Source organism: Rhinolophus sinicus, chromosome 3, assembly GCF_057876585.1.
Source record: "Rhinolophus sinicus isolate RSI-liver-muscle chromosome 3, RSI-T2T, whole genome shotgun sequence".
Classification (NCBI taxonomy): domain Eukaryota; kingdom Metazoa; phylum Chordata; class Mammalia; order Chiroptera; family Rhinolophidae; genus Rhinolophus; species Rhinolophus sinicus.
This window is the reverse complement of record NC_142503.1, coordinates 154,663,195-154,671,405: the sequence shown is the minus strand read 5'-3', so window position 1 is coordinate 154,671,405 and position 8,211 is coordinate 154,663,195.

Sequence of the window (8,211 nt, the reverse complement as noted above, 5' to 3'; positions counted from 1 at the left end):
GCTCTTAAACATCAAAAATGTCCACTACCCAGACCCAGCTGAAATCATGGCAGGTCTGTTGACTCACGAAAACAAAGAGGTGCCGAGAAGTCAAGAAATGTGCCAAGATCACCCCGCAAGATTAGAACCTAGGTTTCAGGCCAGATCCTGTCCCCTACACAAAGCAAAGGAGCTGGACACTGAAAGTAAGGTACACTGATGGACGTCAGTGATCCCTCTCCCCAAGGAATTGTCTTTCCCTTGCTGTTACTGCTACTTCTATTTAAACTCCACTTCTTTTGGGGGGGGGGGGGTCCCGAGGAAAAAAGCAGAGCCTGAGCAAAATATACCAAGTCAGGGATGGTAGCATGCCATCCCAGGAGCAGGAAAGGAAGCAGAATTGTCCCACTCCCTCCAGCTACCTTCCACTTCCCCGGGGTCTTCAGCTCCATGCTAATGCCTCCAGACAAAATTGGTAAGGTTTTCCTCGCCAAGTGATGAACAGAAAAAAAAATCCCATACCACACCACAGAGCCTACATACCAGACATTCCCCAGATGGTTTGCTTTGTAGGTGATTGGCCACAGACGTCTCTAGCTTACCAGAGGCAGATGTCTCTCTGAGAACGCATGGGTGGAGACGGGGGTGGGGTGGGGTGGAGGAAGTGGGGGGTGGACCTGGGCTCCTGTTGCTCGTCCCAGAGTGTAGAAAGAGGACTGAGACCTCTGCTGTTATCTGTTTGTCTGTTATCATTTTCCACCCCCATCAAGCAGGCCATAAACTGGAATCCAGGCATCACAGGCCAGAGGTGTTTCAAATATTTACTGAAGACCTGCTATGAGTCTGGCACCCTGTGAGGTCCGTAAGAGAGCACTCGAATTAACTCTTGAAAGTGAAAGAAATGGGGTTTTCTTTGGCCACGTTTTCGAGGTTGCTTTTACGTAGGTGAGAAGCAAAGGACAAGAACAATTTTGCTGAGTGGCTAATAAGTGGCCGAATGCTTGCTGGCCTTTCCCATCTGACTGCTGTCTGGGGTCAGTTACAGTGCGTTGGCAGCAAATCCAGCTCAGGCTGACTTAAACATGGCAGGAATGTATTTGGTTAGGGATTGGGAAGTCTGGAAGAATTAGACAAGCTGATCAACAATGTCACCAAATAGCACAGACTCTTTGATTATCTTCCCTCTGCCATCCTTGGGGTGGGCTCCGTCCTGAGGCTGGCTCCGCTTGTGCTCAGAAGAGGCTTCTGTATACTCCCTGATGTGGGAGAGAGAGGCTAATGCCTCTAGCAGACATTTCCTCCTAGCTCCCTGGCCAGATCAGGTTGTATGTCCATTCCAAAACCAAGTACCAGCAGGGGGAATGGTGTTGTCCTTGGACCAACCAGGCTCGCCCTTGACTTGAGGTCAACTCCCCTGCAATATTACTGCGTCTTCCTAGGGGAGGAGGAAAGAGACGCTGGGGAGTGAAACACAGCGTCCATTCTATATCCCACAGGCGTGGAAGCAAAATGACTTACTCGAAGCCATGTCTATATGAAGTCCAGAGCAACCGTGTATGTTCCTTTTACTTCACTGTGTTGCCTTCTGAGGCAAGAAAAGGGAAGGAGGACTGGGGAGTTGAATTTCAGAGGCCCTTTTAGGCACTGGAGCTGCAGGAGGAAACTCTGGGTTTATTAAAGACCCTTTCCCTCACGTGCCACCCCCGCCTTTCCCTTTTCTTCCAGGTGATATTCACATTCCACGGGAATTTGGGCTCTAGGCACCATTTATAGGGACCAGCTCACAGCATCTGAGGTCCTTCCAGTGTGTCATTAACAGGCCCCCTTGTGGCTGGAGCCCATCTTCTGGATTTGGCTCAACAATGGAGAGTGTTAGCAGGAGGTTTCAGGATATTTAGGATCAAGTTGTGTTTCCTTGCAGCTGTCTTAGGCTAGGGACCCAAGGAAAGCAATTTTCAGAGAAACTATTTTAGCAGTGGTGTTGCCGTGTGGCACAGTGGGGCCACGTGAAGTGGGGGGGCAGGTAGGGGTGGCTGTGGTGTTGGGTAACTAGGAACAAACTTCACCCCCTCCATTCAAGTTCAAATCAGCCAGAGTCCAAAACGGCTGATCCCCAGGTCATAAACACTGGTAGCGAACTGCATAGTCTAAAGTTTATCACCCAGGCAATCAATCTTTATTAAATATCTTTATATCCACAGCTCGGTTTTTGGTGCTGGGGAAGCTACATGTGACAAGATGTGATCCCTGCCTGCCACCTAGATGAGGTTGCTGCACAGATGAAATATTATCTAGTAATACTAGACAGAATGTGCAATGTGTGCCGGGGGAGGGGAGGCAGACAATAATCCCAATAGGATTTTTAGAACAGTTTCCCAAGGTATGATCTTTGGATCACTTGTCCCTCACACAAAAAAAAGAAAAAAAGAAAAAGAAAAAAAAAAGAAAGTGTTCTGAGGCCAAAAAAATGGGGTAATACTACGCTGTATGCTCCTTTTGGAGATGTCCTGCATATGAGTATCTTACAGACCCTAAGACATCTCATAGATGTCTTAAGGTATAAACTTATTTAACTTTAATATTATGATTCTTAAATTTATTTGCCCAAGGGATGCCCCCTTTTTCCCTCAAGGAAAACAGGAATGACCTACGTATTTATTAGTGTCACATGGAACCACACTGCCCCCTGTGGTCAAGACCAAGCAGGCTGCTTGACGATGAGGACGGCAAACTTGGATGCAAAGCGTCTTTCTCCCTGTAACCCAGGAACAGCCACGACTGAGCTGCTGGGGCAGGAATCCAGCTACTCAGCAAACATGGGTCCCTCCAGGGTGCACCCCAGAGAATGGGGCTGTCAGGTTGCTTCATGGTACCAAACAAAACGCCCCACTCATCATCAGGTGAGCTGATGGTGAGCTCTCAGGCATGAAGAAAGTGGCCCTAAGGCAGAGTGGCGGCCCACGTGGAGGGTGTGCTATGTCTCTGCTCTGCTTCCCTGTGCCCTCCTTCCTTTTGGATGAAGCCCTGATTCCACAAAGCGCCACTGTGGCCTCTGCCACTACTTGTCCCTCCAGTTTCAGGCCTCTTTGTGGTCCTGTCTCTCCAACTCTTCCTTCTTGCCTGCATGCCTAGGCCCCACGAAGTCCAGTCTGCCTGTCCCTTTCTGCTGCCCCCTGAATGTCCCTGCAGTGTCAGGGTGCTGGCCATACAGGACTGAGGGGGCCTGGCTCAGAGCCCCTTCTCACTCTGGGTCACAACTAGAACATGGCCAGCCTCTGGTGAGCCCAGAAAACATTTCTTCAACATTCAGTTCTAGGCTTAACTGAATCAAATCTCTCTTTCTAAAACTAAGCCACAGAGGAGGGGGGTGGGGTGGGGGGCAGCAGACAGGAAGCTCCGAATATGGTCAGAGGCGCTGGAGCCTATTACTGCCCCTTCCAGGGGCTGAAGCATTTCTGCTCCTGGGCACAGAGGGCTTCTCACTTTGGGAAGTCATGTTCTGCTCAGTGTGGAGAATGCTCAAATCAAAACACATGGTTGTAGTTCTCTGAACCATTAGAGTTACTCTTGAGCACTAGTGTTTTAGAGTCAGGGTAGAGTTGTGGTTTGAAAGGAAAAGACCCTAAACCGGGATTTTGGAGACACCAAGTGAGAATAAAGCCAAGCCAGGCTTTCGGTAACCTGCCTGTTAAAGCTCCTCACCAGGTGCCCATTCAGTGACCCTCAGGACGCCCCCTTCTCACCTTATACTGCAGATGTGCCATCCTCTCCTGCAGCCCCCGCCACCACCCCTGTTCTCCCTCTGCCCAATTGCCCAGCAGCCCCTCCACTATGTTCCAGGCTCTGCCACACGCACACATGATTCCCTCTGCTCCGAGGTCCTTCTACCTCTATCTGCCTAAATTTTATCCAATCTGCCAGGCTCAGACAGCTTCTCCATAGGCTGTTGGTTAAAAACATGAGCTTTGGAAACAAACTGGAGTTTGAGTCTCTGCCTTGCCACTTACCAGTGTGATCTTAACGCAGTGGTTGGGAGAGTTCCAGCTTTACTCGCTGTGTGGCCTTGGGGAAGTTACCTAACCACTCTGTGCCTTAGCCTTGTCATCTATAAAATGAGGATAGTAAGAATGCTTATGTGTCATGCTTTATATGTTGTTGTGGAGATTAAATGGGGGGAATAAAGGTCTGTGCCTGGCATGTGGTAGGAGTACACTAAGTGTTAGCTATCTAGAGATGAAATGTCCATACCCCTTAATAAAGCCTGCCCTGACTCCTGGCACAGTCCCTCTTGCTGTGGCATCTCCCACTGGAGAGGCTCTGTGGCTCGGCTCACGTGCTCTCCTTGCTCTGAACTTCCCTTGCACTAGGGTTTGGGACCTAACTCACTCGAGTTACTGACCTTTGTTAGTACATCTCCACACTTCGATAGGGAGCTCTCTGAGGACAGCATCTTCAGCTCTGCCTGCAGGACGATTTATTTGGTAGCAATTCCAAGTGCCCTGGCCTGCCACAAGGCCCCTCACAGTGAGTTCCTGGCTGCCCTCCTATGCCACAGACTCCAAGCCACAAACTCCGCCTTCCGCGAAATTGCCCCTTGTTGCCCTAAGCTGTCCACCCCTTCATAAATCCAGGCCTGGAATCCCATCCCCCTAGCTCTTCTCTGCCTGGGAAACTCCCATTCATTAGCAGTCAGGCCAAACGTCCTGGAAAGCCTTTCCCAACTCCAGGGCTCTACCCCACGGCCCTAGCACAAGTTTATTCTCCCTGGACTGTGACCTTCTCCAGGAATAAGTAGGGTCCCCAGTGTCCTTTACACAGTAGGTGATGGGACCTGTGGTAAGGTCTTTGACCGTAGGTCAGCCTGATTCAGCTGCACAGAGGATCTGAACTCCTGCAGACAGCTTCCAATCCCACATCCAGCGCTTCGATGCCCTGCTGAGTCTTGGTTTGCCCCTCTGCAAAACGGCCATAACGCCTTCGCCACAGCTGCTGAGGGCTGAGGGAGCTCTGTGTTCAACCCTGAACACGCAGAAGACGCTGCGAACCTTAGCCCCCCCAACACCCCCCCGCCCTCTTTCCTGAATTGCACCTCAGGCTTCCCACCTTCCTGCTGGTGGTAGCTGCTCTCATCCCTATTCTAGTTAAGTCAAAGAGAGCAAAACATTACCAATTGGTTTAGAGATCCCAAATCACTGTTTTATGAGGGAAAATAATCCTTAGTTGTTAGACATACCGGTGACACATTCTTTGTTGCTAAGGTGATTCTTTGACAGCGCCCTTTTGTAGATCAGAAATACCTCTCATTTTTTCTGAGTCTGGTTTCTCCCACAGAAGGATTCTGGAAAGCCATCTGCACGCCCTCCCTACGGGAAGGAGGGCTGCAGTCCCTGGACGCTGCATTTCTGGCTCGGCTGTCGGAAGCCGGAGAGGAACAGATGAGCTCTGTATTGAGCTGTGCAACCTTCCAATTAAGTAACTGCACAGTCTGGGAGCCCCGGGCTACTCATCCAGGACAACTTCTGTCAGAGGACAATCATCGTATCTTGCTCTTCACTGTCTATTTCTTCTTTGAATTTCCTTCCGCGTTAGCCAAGCTGCCTGGAATTCCATGCTACCCCACGGCTCTGCCTCTCTTCCTCTCTCTCTCACACACCCCTCCACTCTCCTCCTCTAACACACCTTTGGTAACTATGGTGCTGTCACTCAAGGTGGAATTTCTCTCACATGATAAAGACACATTCTCCTCCATCTCTTCCACCTTCCTCCCATTTCCATGAGACTCTCACACAGGTTCATTCCTTTAAAAGTTTATTTCTGGCGAATAAAAAAAAATAATTTATGTGACCAGACCAGTAAAGACATTATGACACGCAGCAGAGTTTAACTTTCCTATTTGCTTCTGGATGTTGCAGCTTGGTGAGAAGGTGGCTAAGTGAAACCCAGCCTCCAGGAACTAGGAGACACCCACCGACGGGCTGACTCACATTTGGATGCTTATTGGAGGGCCCGGAGGTAGGCTCAGAGGAAGGCCAAATCCAAACCTTTTTTACAGACATGTCTCTTTGTAGTGTTTGTTTTTATAAATCAGTCAACATAAGCTCTGTCACATGCCTGCTCCTAATGACCATAAACATAACATACCCAGCAGATGCTCAGACAGAGCAGTCGTCTCGGGGACTTTTAAACGTGGTACTTGGGGACCCTGTGGGGGAAGACACTTTTCCGCAAGAGGCCACCTCCTGAAGTTGGCACTTGGAGACTATGGAGACGGGGGACCCGAGCCCCTAGCACGGCTGTCAAGATCTCTGGGTTTCTGAACTCTGCTGCCTCTTAGCCTGAAGCGAACATTTCCTCCTAATCCTTCAGGTCCCCTTAGGCTCAGAGGAGGTCACCTCAGTGGGCAGACGCCTCCTCCGGGAGTCTGGGAACTCAACATGCGCTGGGGTCTCAAGGGCAGAATCTCCAGAGGCACTGCCGGAGCTCCACACCTCAGAGCTGGGGAGGGTTGGGGGTTCACTGCCAAGGAGGAAACAGGCTCATTAGCAGGAGGTACCTGAATCCCCTGGGAGGGTCTCTGCTGCCTGGTTCCCATGTGAGGCTTTGGCCTTGGGATCACTTTGGTGGTGGGGTTCACTCTCTCTGGGTTATATTTTGATATATTAGGGATAGGCTTTGGTTGACTGTAAACTCACTGACTGATAAAACCCCCAGAAAGCAAGCAGGGAAAGCCTACGAGAAGCCCTGAGGGGTTTTCTGTGACAAAGCACACGCTCTGGAGGCTAGCCTGAGGCCACGTGGCCCCTCCGTAGGTGGTCCTGAGGCCCCTGATGCCGACAGGACGGCTGCCCAGGACTCAATGTACCTGCTTGCGCAGGTCACCAGGGCCGCACCTGGCTGGACACCAGCAGAGTTTAAACAGGGGCTGATTGTGTAACTGAATGTGACTTTAGCATCCTTTTGAAAGGCAGGACCAAGCAAAACCAAAACTCCCAAATCACCAGGCAGTTCTGAAGTCCAATTCAGGTTCCTTTTTTGACCTTCAGAGACAGCAATTTCTGGGCACGAAGATCAGCTGAAGACTTCAAAGCCCAGTGTTAGCTCTCCTCATGGGACACACACCAGCTTCCCCTTCACACAGATGCATTTCTATGCTCCAGGCTGGGAGCCATTTTATCCTGAAACCATTCTTTTGTTAGATGCCCTGAAATGAACACTCACATTCCAAATGCAAACACACCTTTCAAGAAGAACCAGAAGACCCCCTCAGTGCCATGGAGACACCTGCTGTAGCGCCTATTAAATACTGGCCAAAGCACAGTCTTTCAACCATTTCATGAAATGAGGGAAGACCAAGCCATTTGCGTGCACGTACATAGGGGGACAAGGAAGGGACAGATGAAAAACCAGCATTACACCAGGTGATAAATGGGAACTAACTTCCCAAAGCTCCTATCAGCAGAACAATCCAGACAGGAGGATATTTATATGGGTCCTACAAAAATAAACTTTGCTCCATGCCTGTTCCCTGACGTGTAAAGGACAGGCCTTTCCATTTGGCTTGTCTCTTGAAGTTTTTCTGTATCAAATGCAGTAGAGGTTTTAAGTGATTGTGAGGAAGGGATAGAGAACTCATTCCCTAGTTTCTGGGAGGCCAGGACGTGACGGGTCAAATGGGAGGGGAAGAGCAATTGCACAGTCTGGAAGAAAAGGGGGTGGGGGTGGGGAATGGAGGGGCCACCCAGAGTCCTGTGATGTGAGGGCATTGACACAGCTTGACTCTGAGCCTTAAGAGTCTCTCAAAGCTCCCTGAGCCTATCTGCAGAGCGTCTCAAGGGGAGACCCCTCAGCCCACGGGGCCCTCAGTTTTCATTGTGAAGTACGAGGGGGCACAGCCAGGGCAGAGATGAAGAGTTGTACTAGCTACACTCAGAGAGGATGAGCCAACAGCGTGTGAGCTTCCGAGACGCCAGGGCTCCCCCAGCTCCCCTTCTCACAGGTGGCGCCTCAATCCCCACCTCCCTACACACTCTCTCCACCTGCTTTTCATTGACACCATTATTTCCTCTTGCTTTCCACTTGGCTGGGGCAAAAAAAATTCTATTATGTGTAGCACTTACAAGTCTCACATGGGAAACTGTCAAAAGTTAAATTATATTTTAAAACCATGACACGGGCTAGAGTCTGCTAAAGCAGAGCTGTTGGTCAAGGTCTAAAGGTGACACCTTTTGAGGA